This window comes from Bacillus rossius, chromosome 17, assembly GCF_032445375.1.
Source record: "Bacillus rossius redtenbacheri isolate Brsri chromosome 17, Brsri_v3, whole genome shotgun sequence".
In the NCBI taxonomy this organism is placed as follows: domain Eukaryota; kingdom Metazoa; phylum Arthropoda; class Insecta; order Phasmatodea; family Bacillidae; genus Bacillus; species Bacillus rossius.
In genome coordinates, this window is record NC_086344.1 from 34,772,597 (window position 1) to 34,789,978 (window position 17,382).

The 17,382-nt window shown below is 38.8% G+C and overlaps 1 protein-coding gene across 23 annotated transcripts in view; it reads right to left on the reverse strand.

Annotated features, from left to right (window-relative positions):
- LOC134540897 (calcitonin gene-related peptide type 1 receptor-like) overlaps nucleotides 1–17,382 on the reverse strand; it is a 391,875-nt gene that overhangs the window by 345,260 nt on the left and 29,233 nt on the right. The gene's annotated exons all lie outside the window — the stretch shown is intronic.

Consider the following 17,382-nt stretch of genomic DNA (forward strand, 5'->3'; position numbering starts at 1 on the left):
ATAAGCCCTCAACCCAAAGAAGGATCGAATCACAGACAAACCAGCTGAGACACGACTTACAAGTCGGCAGCCAATGAACTTGCGTTATTTGCCCGAGTGTACAGGGGTATGTGCAGTCTATCCTGAAGGCCATCGAAACCGCGAATTTTGCAGGTTTCTAGTTATGACGTTGTAATTTTAACTATCGTCCGTAAACCGACTTTACAGACAACCAATTTTTTTACGGTGTAATTTATCCAGAACATTTTTGTTCTTTCGTCTCCTTCCTTTCGACGCCAAAACCAGAAAGCGCCTTTTGGAAAGTTCAAGAAAAATTTTCCACTCAGACCAGCTATCTCCGTTCACCACGCTTTTACGAGATCACTTTTCCCAGCATTCCGTTAGGATCAAACACTCTCTCTCTCTCTTTCTCTTCCTCCCTTCCTCTCTCTCCCCCTGCCATCCCCTTTTTCCCGCAGAATACTGAGGGACCGTCGTGTTTTGTTCGTCTCGCACTCTTCACGGGGTTGAAATAAGTGAACACAAGTCCCAATCGCCTTCCTTTCTTGCACCGACTGACCCCCGCATTTAATTGGCGACCGACTTAAATTTAGAATCGAGAGGCAAAAGCTTCTAGCAACGTCCTGGCAGATTGAGTAACAAGACGCTACAAAAAAAATTGTTTGTCTGAAAAGTCGGTTTACGGACGATAGTTTAACGTGACAAAGTCATGACAAAACATTGATGAAATGATTGCATACTTTTATGAATAAAATTGAATCATTTTTATTGAATTATCACTATTTTGTATGGATACAAAGAAGGAGTGAAATTAAATCTACAATTTAATTGATAAATTTACTTTTATTTGCACTCATTAATTCAAAATTGTTTATTACATTAACGAAGAGATTATTTTAACTATAACTTTTATACATGTTTGCTATTTAACTTCTTCCAATCTGTGTTATTCTGTTAAGGATACGACGATGATAGGAAAAGTAGGAAACGAATGGGAGTGTTTCAAGTTGAATGTGCCTCAAAAAAGTCAAATCGATGGTTGTTCCAATCAAGTAGAAGAGAGATAGATGCGGTGCAAGCGTACAATGAGCGTAACGGGACAATGTGCGTAACGGGACACTTTTTCGTGCGTGCAGCCGGCGTTAATCGATTTATTAGACGTTGTCACGTCAATAATAATAATGGGTGCGTGTACTTATTTACATACACGAGTTAGAAGTTAAACTTACTTGGTGTAATAACAAACTAACTTTAATTTTTCATGCAAATCGTTAATATAAATAAAATAATCAAAGGACTGGAGTGATATTATAATTACTTTTAGTGAAGAATAAATACAGCCAAATTAAAAAAAATTAAATAAATAATCTATTTTCAATATTAATATTAATACTTTTATAAAATTAATTATTTAATTTAGTGAAAAATTTTCAAGAAGAATTTTAATATAATAATGAAAAAAATTAATATACTGAATGTTTATTCAAATTCATTAATTTTTAATTATATGTTAGATAATAGTCTAATAATTTATAATGCAAATAAATTATACATAAGGGAACATAACCTCTCTTATATAAATAGTTACACTTAAAAAGTTTATAAACACAATTTTTATTACTAACATTTACAATAAAAAATGTTTTAATATATGGACCAAATATCAATCACTAGGCACAGGAAAAATTGGCGAATTCAATGACATACAGGATAGACTCCAAGATCCTCTATGCACTCGGACAAATTACATCTGCTCATTGGCTACTGACTCGTGAACAGCTATTAACTAGAATGGCCTTTTGATTCGATACTTCTTTCGTTGAGGATTATTCATTGGCTCTGATTCCTTCAGACAACCTGTGGTCCAATCACTGAAGCAGCAAAAAATTTAACACATTTGGATTTAGCATATCGCGAAATGAAACCGCGAATTTTTCCGGTCTCTACCTATACCTATTTTGAATTTTTTTTCCTTTAATTGTTTCTGCTGAAAAATATTTGCTACCAGACGCTATATTACAGATGTATTTGCTCTACAACTTAGCTGTTATGGATCGCGGGAGATACCATCCGCTTATCCGGCATTTTCAGTAATCCGGCAACAGCAACGTCCTGAATGAGGCGGATAATCGGAAGTATACTAAATTGAAAAAATATACAAAATGGGACCCGCAAATGATGTAAATGAAAAATTAAAAAAATAAGATCTGGTGAACACTTTTAGATGCATTGTATTTAATTTGTAAATGAAACATTAGTATTCATGTAAAATAACAGATATCTATAATTTGTAAATTTAATGAGAACAAATGTAACACTACAAAATAGTGTTCGCAGTATTACTGGGTTCTAACAATTCTTCTCCGGGCATTTATGCTTTGTTGTCCCAATACCTCCAGTAGTTATTTGTAAACAGCTTTCTCAGGAAACTTCCAGTGTTAATTACACACATTAATGAACATAACAAAACAAAAAGAGTCCAATTATTACATGTTCGATTATATTTCTCATGGCTGAAAAAAATTGTGCTTGAATAAAACATCAATTAAATATAAAATTATGCGTCAATCTTCGTAAGAAACACTCAGTACTGTCCCGAAAAACGTATTTCATATGTGCAAAAATAATCATAGCCATATGTTGAACTAAGTTACTATGCCTTTAGTCTAGTATTACAAACTATTTATTGGCAAATGTTTTCCAATGGAATCTTTTGTAAAAGCACAGAATTTTTTTCCCCTATATATTCCAATAGCTCAGTTGGTTTTAGGATTTAGTCTACTAGAAGCTTTGTTGTGATAAATTGTCCTGACATTTTTCATACTAATGTATGGGGTGGTAAAAACATTTTAATTTTAAAAAACATCTTCCAATACTGCACTGTACACTCACGTGTTTGATAAATTTGTACTGATGTTTTAGATACTTTCTTAAAACGTTTTTAAATTTAAATTCTTTGTAAGATAATCATGCATAAGGAAAAAATTAACAATTTTTTAAGGACATAAATTTTTGCTGAAGGAAAGTCAAAAACTAACGTGTATTCCATGAAATTTCCTCAAGAGAAATCTTTGGGAAGGTGAAAAATCAGGATGAACGTGTTGGAAATTTTGTTCCACGAGGATACAGAAAACGCAAAATCATTCTGTTGAATCGTTACAAGAAATATTTCGACCTTTCGCAGCTTTTACTACTTTTCTCCCGAAGTCATTAGGTCGAAACGTAAACGCTTCCACGCCGAGAACAATCTTGAAGGATATGATCGTGTAAACTGGCCTTCGCGTTCGAGGAAGCTGCGTTGAATACGCTGTTTACTGGTTGTTGCAACAAAGAGATAACTGTGTGTGGGAATAGTACCGAGAAGTTAGCACAGAGGACCATTCAGATAGAGGAAGAACAAACTTTGAACATAGCCTCGGCATTCAGACGTACTGTTCACCAATGTACCGTCACGTGACGGTATTTCATCCGCGCTGTGACAGGTGCAACTCCATTGAACGCGATGAATGAAAACGGATGTGTGCCTTTCAATGATGCAAACATTTTTTTTTGACGTGATAACGTCTTATAAATCGACGAACATCCTGCTGCACGCACGAAAATTTGTCACGTTCCGCCTGAGCCGAGCGTGCAAGAACCGGCCAACACACCGTGCGAGAAAATCTTCTATAATATCAAACAGGTTGAGGCGGGCCTTTTTAACTAATTGTTCGTTATTATATTTAAACAAATTATTTAAATTAAATTTGCATAATTTTTTGAAAATTAAAAGTATGCAATTTTTTCCATTTTTTCTTATGGCGTTATCACGTAAAATTATCGTCCGTAAACCGACTTTAAGGACAACCCTTTTTCTTAATCCTTCGGGAGACGGTTTGCGGTTTATTTACCGCATATACACATTCCACGCGCTACTGAACTGTTGGGATAAAAATACTTATTCAAGGAAGATGAACTGTCTTTAGGTAGTTATCCTGAAGGGCCCTTCTGGCCATGATGCTACTGGATGAATATTTTTTGTCGATAACTATGATTAGTAGATTGGCATTCATTCTTCGTCCATTCATTCAACGAAACGTTTTTTGTCGTATTATAACAAATATTTACAAATATTTCTCACGAAAACCTCCAATCATCTCTGAAACATTTCGACTGTTGAAGTATAAACAAAATAGTTTAACTTAATAGAGTGCCGCGTAGCCGTGTAGCTAAGGCGTCAATTTCATATAAGATCTATAAGGGTTGATAGTTTGACCCCAACCTCCGATTAAATGCACAATTTTATGAGCACCCAGTTGAAATATGTACAAAACCGATAAATCATCCACCATTTTAGCGTTGGCTTTATGACTGATATAATTGGTTTTTGAGTCAAAGGCTTATGTCGTTTTGTATTGTCCGATGGGTAGAGACCTGCAAATTTCGCGGCTGCATTCGGTGATAGGCTAAAATTCAAACACATATTACTCTTAGATAATTTTGCTATTGGCTTACTGTTCATCTGGACGAATCTCAACCAGTTATAAACCCTCAACCAAAGAAGGATCGAATCACAGACAAACCAGCTGAGACGACTTACAAGTCGGCAGCCAATGAACTTGCGTTATTTGCCCAAGTGTGCAGTCTATCCTGAAGGCCATCGAAACCGCGAATTTTTCCGGCCCCTAATCATTAGCTGACATTGTTCTTGACGTCAGATGCTGATGGTGCCGACCGACCTTCGAAGTTCAAGTTTGACGGCTGTGGTTACACAGATCCGCTCCACGCGACTGTACCGTCAGCAACTGACGTCACAGGGGTCAGCACGAACCCAATCGAATGCCATAATCCACGTCTGCTACAACAGTCAGACTGCGACTGCGCGAATGTATGGCGGGGCCCTTTAGTATCAGCCCGTCGCCCAGCAATCGTTCTCGAGAAAAGGGATTTCCCTGCTGTATCCGCCAGCCCGCGCTAGATGAGCTGCGGGATATATTCATGGCCGCAGTAGAGGTTCCGCGCAGGTAGGTATAGTCCGAGTCATGTGAAAGGGCCCCAAAACACATCAAGTTTACCTGCACAGATAACTAGAGACCGGAAAAATTCGCGGCTTCAATGACCTCCAGGATAGACTCCAATATCCTCTACACACTCCGGTCAAATGCCAACTGTTCATTGGCTGCTGACTTGTGAGTCGTCTCGACTGGGTGGCCTGTGATTCGACACTTCTATGAGTGAGGGTCTCTAATTGGCCCTCAGTCCTCCAGATTAGCAGTGAACCAATGACAGAAGCAGCACTAAGGTATAATTATTTGTATTTCAGCATAACACGAATTGAACCCGCGAATTTTTCAGGTCTCTACAGATAACATATTATTTTTAACATATTGTTACGAACGCAGACAGGACCGCGACACGCACCAGGTTCGGAGCGGGCTGGTAGGCCCTGCACGGCCGCCGGAGTCACGCGCCGTGTCACGTGTGCGGTCCACTGACGTCAGACATGCCACGCGCGCCTGGCCGGTTCACAAGGGTCGTCACTGCTAACCCCCCTGTCCCCCTCCCCTTCCGATCCCCGCGCATCTCCATCCCTCGGAGGCTGTTTTCTGTCGCAGGGGCGGCCTCGGGTAATTTTCCGCGGACCGCTGCGCGGAGTGGCGTGAATGGACACCACCTTTCTTGATGTTTCGGGCGTCGGGTCGGCCCGGGGGATGACGCGACTCGCCGCAGCTGCTCTCGTTGGTTCGAGAAAGGGCGCCAAATGATGATAGCACAAAAATATTCAACCCAATAAAAATTTGTTTGCTGTCCATATTCCTGTTGTGGAGTATTGTGTGGTGTTTATATCCTGACAACAGTAATTTTTTGCTTAATTTGTGTTTTTGTCATTTGTGTTTTTTGTAGTTTTCCTCTACAGACATACATGTACATAGCAATGGCGTACGTCTAAAAGCTTACATCAAGTCATGCACTCCCATTGCACAAATCTTTCAAATATAAAATTCCTGTAATTTGGTTATAGCCTACTTTTCGAGAACCGTCAAACTTTGGACGCGTCACATTACACAGACTGTACACGCGCGGACTGTCTTGCTGTTCTTGAGCAAACACTGATGCTGCGGGAATAGAAGTCACATCGGCGAGGTATTGACTTCAGCATCTCGCTTTACGACTCATCCATCCCCCCCCCCCCCCCCCCCCAATGTTTCCTTTTCCAACCACTTTTCCCTACCTACAGAGTATGTCAGCCAAGTTCCATCCTAGCGCTCGAAGCGAGAAAAAAAAACAGTGTGTTTGAAGAATTTCCGTTTTCTTTGGAGGCTGGTAGTAAGTTTATTTGCGTGTGGGCTGTAAAAAAACATCAAATAATTGTGAATACGTTCTAGAAGTTCAAGAAATATTTTATGGTGAACTCTTGCGTTGTGTACATTTTTAGTGGTGCGTTGATATCGTATGAAATTCTGTGGTAACTTTATGAGTGTACGAAAATTATCTGGAGTCACAAGAAGAAGAAAAAGAAGAAGAAATATTTTCGACGTTCATACGCCTTAAAATTTGGGTTACAGGTTTGAAAAGTGAAATGTAACGAAAATAGGATAGAATTTGGAACGTATTAAAATATAAACCGGGCTTTGTATTTTAGAGTTGAGCATATGTATAGGTGGGTAAAGAGTTTACGCATGCGCCAGTAAAAACATTATTTTATATATATTAACACGTCACAACTTCGACACTACGAGTAATAGGCAAGTTTCTCGAAAATGATGTTAGGTGACTCATCTTTGAGAGCAGACATTGGTAATACACCTTAACCAATTTGAATTAAATTAGATTTATTTTTGCATAAAATAGTGTTTTTATTCAAACCAGGTTTGAATAGTTTTTAAAAAAAAACCTATTTAGAATATAACGACTGTGAGACGAAATTGCGACGATAAGTGCGAAAAAAAATTTACAACGTCGAGGGACATCGTGAATTCATTCAATAGAGATTTCCATGAAACGCTTCGGAAACTTACGGCCCCGCCCCGACACAGCCTAGCCCAATGTTTTTCAAAAAGTCCTACCTGGGTTTAAACTGACGCTAGACATTAAGTAGGTACACGATGTCACACAGAGCAGGGCCACAGAATAAATTGGTAATTGTTTATTCTGTGGCAGGGCAAAGAAGAAAAAAAACGTGGTTTCGAGGAGCGAGGAAAACGCTGCAACAATGCAGGGTTGACGGAGACAGGGCATAAACAAACCAATCAAGTAATTACATACCACAAGAACATTAACAAGAAACAATGACTATGAATCAAAGCACCAAAATTGAAAAAAAAATGTAAATGTCACAATAATATATGTATTTTTTTCAACTTTTTAAATCCTTACCCTGCACCAGATTATTAGCTACTGTAAAAGAAAACAGTTTTTTTTTAACGCAAACTTGAATGTCCCTACTACTAATTACAACATTATAAAATAAAACATACTACAATCATTGTTTATAAGGATTTGTGTTCAGATCGGATAATACTACAGTTAATCGTGTGTATAAGTATGGATATATTTGTTTGGTACAATGTTACAGAGCTTAGCAAAATCTGAAAAAATATAAATCGTTAGAAAATAGTTTCTTGATTTAACTGCAATCTCATTATGTAGAGAATAAGTTGTAAAACTTTTAAAATATCTTTGTCTTGCAGTCACATTTGGAGAACTCGCATATTATAGGCTATATACGTGTTGTAATTAACGAGTTAGGTATAAATAGTTTATGAATTTGATGATATTTTTAGTTGTTTTGTTTGTAAAACATTAGATATCAACCAACATAATTTTACTTTGCATCAAGTTAAAGGGTAAATATTGAATCATCGTATTGATTACATTGTATGATGTGACTAATGAGGCAAAACATTTTATTCGGGTAACTTTGTCTCTTCATAATGTGAAAACCATTTAGTATGCAAGTTATTTAATTAAATGAGTGACTTTATTTTACCTTAAAATAATTCAGTATACTAAACATTTTTTTTGAAAGATGACTCTTTTAAGCAGATAAATTGCTAATTTAACCAAGCTAATTTTTTTATACTATAAAAAAAAATACCTGACCAAAGATTGCTGCCGCATATGTAATTTACATTTAAATAAAACATGATTAATATTAAATTTTACTTTATATCACACAACAAATATTTGTCAAGTTTGTAAAGTTATTTTATGTAAGGTGTAGACATTTTTAGCTCTCAGACTCAAAGTTATATGGCACGCGTTTTACAGTTAATATAAAATTCTTTGAAATGGCTACACACACAAAAATAAATAATTTCTAACGCGAACAGGTCGTATCTGCTGAAATCCAGTTATAACTTCAACCACGATGTGTTGGATACACACGCCGAATGAAGATTATGTTTCGCTACACAGTTTAAACTGTTTGCCTTTCCGTCTCGTCGGATTACAATCCCGCGTTTTACCCGATAGCGCAAAAATAAAAAAATAATGCGTACGCTGCGGTTTGCTGTCCCATTTCCGTTACAGCAGACAAGCATTTCCGCCAATGACCCTGTTTCGAAACGGCTGCTTTCCAACCAACGCTGAATTATTTATTTCCTTAGCCACAATCCAGGCATGTGAAAATAATGCAACCATGGATAGATAACACACAAAAAAATTGTTTCTTTTATATTAAAAATATTTTTATTTAATGGCGCAAGTGAAAATAATTTTACACTAGAAAGATTTTAATGTTAGAATTTTTTTTAAAGTATAAAACTCTTTGTAAATGCTCTCGAATTGGAAGACTGTTTTTAAATTGACTTAAAAGTCAATTATTTAACTCGTTAGTTGTAAGGCGCCTGTTTAAGAGCGATGAATATAAATAACACTTTAATTTAATATACACATAATATTAAAAAAAAGGTAAGTTTCTTTTAATATTGTGCAAATGAAAATTATTTCTGATATATAATGATAAAAACAAATATTTGACAGTAAAATTGTTTGTTTTTTTTAAAGAACCTCTTGTGGAAATACATTGCGTGTTAATTTTCTCTGGTCATTCAATAACATTCCTTGCCGTTGATTCGATTCAACCATATTGGCAGTGCGATTCGCATGAAAGTGCTCAGTTGAACAGAGTCCGCAACCACATTTGCATGCTGCAGTTCAAATGCGCCTCAACATATATTCTTCGATCAATTTAAATCCTATCATTAGCGTTGGAAAATTGACACAACAGTGGATGGTAGAAACATATTAACATATTAAACAGATATACGCGGGAAATTTGTGGCACACTAAACCACGGTTCGCTACTATATCACTGAAAAATGCTGCAAATATCGACCTTGACTTGATGTAAGTTTTTGGACATACGCCATTGCTAAGCACTTTTTCTGTAGAAGAAAAAAAATAAAATAAAAATAAATAAATAAAAATATCCACAAGACAAAAAAAACACAAATTAAGCAAAAAATTGCTGTTGTCAACAGGATATAAACACCACAAAATATTCCGTAATAGGAATATGGTCAACAAACAAAGAAAAACAAAAAAAAAATGGAGCAATGGCGTATGTCCAAAAACTTACATCAAGTCATGCACTCCCATTGCACAAATCTTTCAAAGAAAATATCGACCTCGTCAAAATACGACGCTATGCCCCATGCGTATTATCTTTGCGCCACGGACTCGGCAGCAATGCTAGGAGAAACAGGTTAGCAAAGAGCAATGGAAATGTTACACTGTAAGCTCGTGAACACAGAAATTCATAAAGTATTACAGACAATGGTGTAGCCAGGATTTGTGTATGGGGGGTGTTAAGAAGCATGCGGCCCTTTCCCTACCCCCGTCAGGGGTCCTCCCCCGGGCAAATTTGGATTTTAAGGTGTAAAATAGTGCTTTTTTTAGCAGTTTTCGGTACTTAAATTTAAATATTGTAATGGTAAAAATTTTATAAATTTTAATATGAATTTTTTTTCAGTGATGAATAAGAAATTAATTAAAGATTTGGTGTTAAGGGGGGGGGGGGTTGAACCCCTGAGTCAGTGATGACCGTATTTATATTGATAATTGAGTGTCATATCTGATAATAAGGTATGCCCCTTGCATCCCTGTGAACTGTATGTAGGCTGTCCCTGGCGGCATCTGCGTATCAAAAACTGCTTCGTCGTGGTAGCTCGATTACGGTACCTTTTTAATGACACGCGTGCCATTTTATGGTATGAGCACCATTATAATAGCACGCCTTGAAACACCATCGTAATTCAAGGTCGCGCTTCTTTGGCTCGAGGTCGGAATTGATTGAGGAGTCGCTAGGCGGTGTGTAATTTAGCATGAAGGCTTTTCTTTTTTTTTTTTCAAGGCGCGCCGTAATCTAATGTGCTCGGCTGCGTAAATTACAACTTTCTCTCCGAAGATATTTTCTGTTGGCGGTTCGCGATGGTTCTGTGTCCTTCGTCTGGACCAGCGAAGACTAAGACACAGTCCTTCAAGGCTTGCAAACAATAGCTTGTCTTACCCTCGGTTAGCAGCGTGCATTTTAACGCACATTTATAGGGACACCTGTATTACGCGATTTCATTTCATGGCAAGGTATTTCACAAAACACTGTAGCTTTTTCTAAGAGTCATGGCTAGAGACCGGAAAAATTCGCGGTTTCATTTCGCGATATGCTAGAATGCAAATGTGTTTAACCTTTCGCTGCTTCAGTTATTGGGCCACAGGTTGTTTGAAGGAATCAGAGCCAATGAATAATCCTCAACGAAAGAAGTAACGAATCAAAAGCATTCTAGTTAATAGTTGTCACGAGTCAGTAGCCAATGAGCAGATGTAATTTTTCGGAGTGCGTAGAGGATCTTAGAGTCAATCCTGTAGGTCATTGAATTCGCGAATTTTTCCGGTCCCTAGTCATGGCAAATTGCGAGGGTGCAGCAGTACGGTGACCAGATTCTCATTGGCCCCGTCAAGAGCGGGACGACACCTCTCACCGACCTCAGCCAATAACCACAGGAGAAAAGCTACAGTATTTTGTGAAATACCTCGACACGAAATGTATTCGCGAAATACAGGTGTCCCTACACATTTGCTCTCGCTTTCCAATGCACAAACTCTGCCTCTAGCGCTATCATTGTTCCGGTGTGCTACGTTTCCAGATTTACGCCAAAGAGAACACACGTTTTTGACAAATATTTGTTATGTTATGATTTTTTTATGTTTATTATTTTTATCTTGTAAAGGACAATTAGGAATGAAAGTCTGGAAATACTTTTTCCTTGTTGTAATTCATCAACTTTTTCATGCATTTTTCGCGAAAAAAAAAAAATCTGAACGCCTATTAGACTGCAACAAGGTCCACGCAAACCAGCTGTTTCTTCCTTGCGATTGGCGGCTACCTGCGATAGAAGCCATTGCCTTATTCGACCGGCCGCACCACCAAAACCACCAATTATAATAGGTATTACTGTGAAGAAAATTACTACAAAGGCGTGAGCTGTTACCATAGTATTATAAATTTGGTCATTTCCAATAATTAGGGACCGGAAAAATTCGCGAATACAATGACTTACAGGATAGACTCCAAGATCCTCTATGCACTCCGACAAATTACATCTGCTCATTGGCTACTGACTCGTGATAACTAGAGACCGGAAAAATTCGCGGGTTCAATGACCTCCAGGATAACTCCAATATTCTCTACACACTCGGGCAAATGCACAACTGTTCATTGGCTGCTGACTTGTGAGTCGTCTCGACTGGGTGGCCTGTGATTCGACATTTCTATGAGTGAGGGTCTCTAATTGGCGCTCAGTCCTCCAGATTAACTGTGAACCAATGACAGAAGCAGCACTAAGGTATAATTATTTCAATTTTAGCATAACACGAAATGAACCCACGAATTTTTCAGGTCTCTAGTGATAACTATTAACTAGAATGCTTTTGATTCGATACTTCTTTCGTTCAGGATTATTCATTGGCTATGATTCCTTCAGACAACCTGCGGTCCAATCACTGAAGCAGCAAAAGGTTAAATACATTTGCATACTAGCATTTCGCAAAATAAAACCGCGAATATTTCTGGTCTCTACCAATAATAGACCCTGGTCTTCTCTATTTCTATACGAATTAATTAATTAATTGAGACTTCTCACCAGTCGGCAGCCAGTGAACAGGAGTGCAGAGGACTTTGCAGCATACACCCTAGAGTTAATTGAGAACGCGAATTTTTTTTTTTTTCCCCGGGCTCTGCTAATAGTTGGCGCGTTGTTTTCGAACATAAACTTCTGAAAGTCTCGAAGGGATGTTATCGGTAGCCGAGCACAAGGTTTACAAAGCTTTATCGGCTTGAAGAACCCTTCAGCTGCCGAAAGGGCGGTGATAAAAAAAATATGACTACTTGACGACCTTCAACCTTTCACCTTTAAGCGCGCAACATTCTGTTCGGCCAAGCCACAAAATATCGTTAAAAAAAATGTTTACTGCCTGTCTCGGGGGTATAAGGTAATGGCCACTGTGTTATAAACGAGCGGGCGGTATCGACTTTAACCAGGGACCACGATCTAGAACAGCTTACCATACAGAAACAAACAAAACTCAGAAACAAATGATTTTATTTATTTTTATTACGAATTGCTTCAAAGATCATTCTTAGTGATAGTAAATAAAAGGTATATGCCTACACTAATATTTAAGGACCGGAAAAATTCGCGGTTTGAATGGCCTTCAGGATAGAATGCACATTCTCCTGTACACTCGGGAAAATAACGCAAGTTCATTGGCTGCTGACTGGTAAGTCGTCTCAGCTGGTTTGTCCGTGATTCGATCCTTCTTTGGTTGAGGGTTTATAACTGGTTGAGATTCGTCCAGATGAACAGTAAGCCAATAGCAAAATCATCTAAAGGGTATATGTGTTTGAGTTCTAGCCTATCGCCGAATGAATCTGCGATTTTTTCCGGTCTCTACTAATATTATAAAAGAAAAAGTGTGTTTGTTGGGTTTGTCTTTCTTTTCACTCAGCAACGGAGCAACGCATCGACATTATATATTTTTTGCATAGAGAGAGTTTATAGTCTACTTTTTATCCCGGAAAAAAAATGCATGGCTCTTGTGGGATGGACGTGAAAATTATATTTTTATAAGGATTTTTCCACGCCACCAGGAAGGCATGAAAACGGTGTTTTAAGAGAAAATGTAATTTTTCGAAATTTTTGACGCACCATTTAACTAGGAGTTAGTTCCATACACAAAAAAAAACCCAAGTATATACATAAATTCATCATTATATGCGTAATTTTAAGGGTACAAATATCACTTATTTTTAGGGGCATGCATATTTCGCGAAAAGATTCCGCGAATAGCTGAAAGTGAAAATACTGTAGCATCGTCTGTGTTTCGTGGTTGGGTGAGTTTCTTTCAGTTCCACGTCGATTGTTACATCACCAATAACAGAAGTTGAGTGCAGAAGCAAACGCGTCCTGAGTGGCTCGGTCAAATAAGACAACAACTTCTCTCACAGACGACCGCCAATCACAAGGAAGAAACCGCTAGTGCGGGTGTACTTTGTTTCAGTCTAATAGGCGTTCAGATTTATTCGCGAAAAATGCCTGCCCCTACTTATTTTGAATATGAATCCACAAGAATAAACTTGGCATATAAGAAAAAACATACAAAAAATGGTAAAGAATCGTCCAAAAACACACTTATTACCTACTTCTACGTGTGCGTTTACTATGTTTAAATATGCGTATATACTTACAAAGCTCCCACTGAGAGAAAGGTTTGTTTCCCTCAACAAAATATTTGTTTAAATATGGCGAAATAAATATATTTTGTTAATTCAAACAAATATTTTGTAGTAGGAAAGATTCTGTTACCTCAACAAAATGATTTTGTCAACTCAAATATATGTATATTTGGTTAGGAGTAACAAATAATTTTTGTTACTTAACGAGTTTGGTTAAGCTAACAAAATATTTTGTTCCACCAAGTAAATATTTTGTTTCGCCATATATAAACAAATATTTATTTGGTTCAAACAAACCTTTTTTCTGTGCCGGTTATTAAGAAATCTTCGTTTATTTGAGGTTAATTCTTCGTTGAAAAAATCAACGATGTAATGTAATTTTCAACAGTGATGGTCGACGCATTGGGTCCGGAAAAATATGCGGCTTCATTGACCTCTAGGATAGACTCCATAATCCCTTACACACTCGGGCAAATCCCACCTGCTCATTGGCTACAAACTTTCAAACCTGTCAACGGGGGTGCCTGCGATTCGACACTTCGTTGGTTGAAGGTTTTTTTCGTTGGCTCAAGAGTCATTCAGATAAATAGAGACCGGAAAAATTCGTGAATTCATTTCACGACAGCCTAAAATTCATATAGTTATACCTCAGCGCTGCCTCTGCTATTGGCTCACAACTCACCTGGACGACTCTGGGCCAATGAGAAACACTCAACCGAAGCTGTATCGAATCACAGGCCGCTACATTGGGACACCTTCGCAAGACAGCAGCCAATGAGAGGGTGACATTTGACCGAGTGTACGTAGAACTATAAAGTTCATCCTAGAGGTCATTGAACCCGCGAATTTTTCCGGTCCCTACAGATAAACAGTTAGCCGATCACAGGATCAAAGTGAAGGTACGTGTGTTTGGATTCTAGCACGACGCGAAAAGAATCCGCGAATTCTTCCAGTCTCGTTTCTACGAATAACAACGTGAATTTTCGCAGATCACTATATAATATAGTATGTATATAATAAATATAACAATGTATATAATAAGTGTACGCGTGGTTTTTCTGTGCGGGGCCGCTATATCTCCGCTGCCCACCCAAGAAGTCTCTTTGAAAAAGAAGAAGGGGGTAAGTTTTTATGTTATGGTAGTCATTCATCCGACCATCCATGAAAAATGTTTCTTTTTTGGAACCCCAAGGGGTTTGGTTGGAAGATACGGTCGTGTCGAAAGATGACATCCGGTGAAAGCAGCCGGAAATCGAGTGGCGAAGTGTCCGAGACCGGCCACAACGTTCCTGAATGTTCTAGAAGCTTTCAGTATGTTCTTGAAATGTTCGCGAATTTTGTAGAATGTTCCACAATGTTCGCGAATATGTTACGGAAGGTCCTGGAATTTATTTTTCGAATGTCCCATAGTTAGGGACCGGGAAAATTCGCGGGTTCAATGTCCTCTAGGAAAACTTTACAGTTCTACGTACACTCGGTCAAATGTCACCCTCTCATTGGCTGCTGTCTTGTGAAGGTGTCCCAATGTAGCGGCCTATGCTTCGATACAGCTTCGGTTGAGTGTTTCTCACTGGCCCGGAGTCATCCGGGTGAGTTGTGAGCCAATAGCAGAGGCAGCACTGAGGTATAACAACATGAATTTCAGGCTGTCGTGAAATGAATCCGCGAATTTTTCCGGTCTCTACCCATAGTTGTATATGAATCTTCCAGACGGTTGTAGAATGTGCTAGAATTTTCAGAAATGTTCGAGAATTTTCTAAAATGTTCCAGAAGGGAATTCCGGTCAAGGTTTGATAGGAGCTGGCTGGATTCGTCCGAGCGAGACGAGGGTGGGTCCGGCTAGTGTTCAATAATAATAATAATAATAATAATAATAATAATAATAATAAGGAGATTGTCTGTAAAGTTGGTTTACGGACGATAATTTTACGTGATAACGTCATAAGAAAACATTGATGAAAAATTGCATACTTTTTAATTTTCAAATATTATTTACAGTTTTTTGCAAAATTTAATTATAAATAATTTGTTTAAATATAAATCACGAACAATTATTTAAGCGAGCCGGCCCTAACCTGTTTGATATTATAGAAGATTTTCCTCGCAACGGTGGTTGGCCGGTTATTGCACGTTCGGCTCAGGCAGAACGTGACAATGATCATGCTTCTTCGTGCGTGCAGCCGGCGTTCATCGATTTATAAGTAGAAACCTGAAAAATTCGCGAGTTCATTTCGTGTTATGCTAAAATTAAAATAATTATACCTTAGTGCTGCTTCTGTCATTGGTTCACTGTTAATCTGGAGGACTGAGGGCCAATTAGAGACCCTCACTCATAGAAGTGTCGGATCACAGGCCACCCAGTCGAGACGACTCACAAGTCAGCAGCCAATGAACAGTTGGCATTTGCCCGAGTGTGTAGAGGATATTGGAGTCTATCCTGGAGGACATTGAACACGCGAATTTTTCCGGTCCCTATTTATAAGACGTTATCACGTCAAAAAAAAAATAGGAGCACCATCAAGTCGGGCCTCGGGAGGTCGTTCACCCCGTGACCCCGATGACCCCGGGCCACGGAGATGACGTGTCCATCGCCGTGGAGTGCATGGAGGGGGGGTGGAGGATGGGTGAAATGGGGGGGGGGGAAGTTTGGAAAGGAGAGCGCGGAGGGAAACCCCACCTCAAGTGGAGGACATCCGAGGTTGTCCGGCTTCGCAACTGCAGTCGCTGTCGCCCCCTCGCGCGGATCGCACACGTATCGGGGGTCGATACGTGTACTGACACCATCTGCGCATCACTGTCGACATTAAAGGCTGGGTTCCCAATTTAAACAATAAAAAAAACACATTAGTAGAGACCGGAAAAATTCGCAAATTCATTTCGCGATAGGCTAAAATACAAATAGTTATACCTCAGTGCTGCCTCTGCTTTTGGCTCACCACAACTCACCTGGGTGACTCTGGGCCAATGAAAAACCCAAAAACCAAAGCTTTATCGAATCACCGGCTGCTACGTTGGAACGTCTCACAAGACAGCAGTGAATGAGTGGGTTGCATTTGACCGAGTGTACGTAGAACTATGGAGTTCATCCTGGAGGTTATTGAACCAGCGAATTTATTCCGGTCCCTAACACATTAGCGAGCGCACAGCAGACCATAGCTAGGGACCGGAAAGATTCGCGGGTTAAATGACCTCTAGGATGAACTTTATAGTTCTACGTACACTCGGTCAAATGTCACCCTTTCATTGGCTGCTGTCTTGCGAAGGTGTCCCAATGTAGCGGCCTGTGCTTCGATACAGCTTCGGTTGAGTGTTTCTCATTGGCCCAGAGTCATCCGGGTGAGTTGTGAGCCAATAGCAGAGGCAGCACTGAGGTATAACTATTTGAATTTTAGACTGTCGTGAAATTAATCCGCGAAATTTTCCTGTCTCTAACCTTAGCGCACGACCTGAGCGAAGGCGGTTCACAATTGAAATCTTACTGTTAATTATGTCCTATGAAATTTCCCAATGTATCCGACATCTGTTGGCAGTGTTTGTAATGATTATCCCGTGACGTCTGACCAGCAGTTTATGAGCACAGTTTTTTTTATTATTTCAAAATATAAACAATTAAGGGTTATATTAAAAATTTTAGTTAACCACTCCAGCCACACATTTTTTTTATTTAC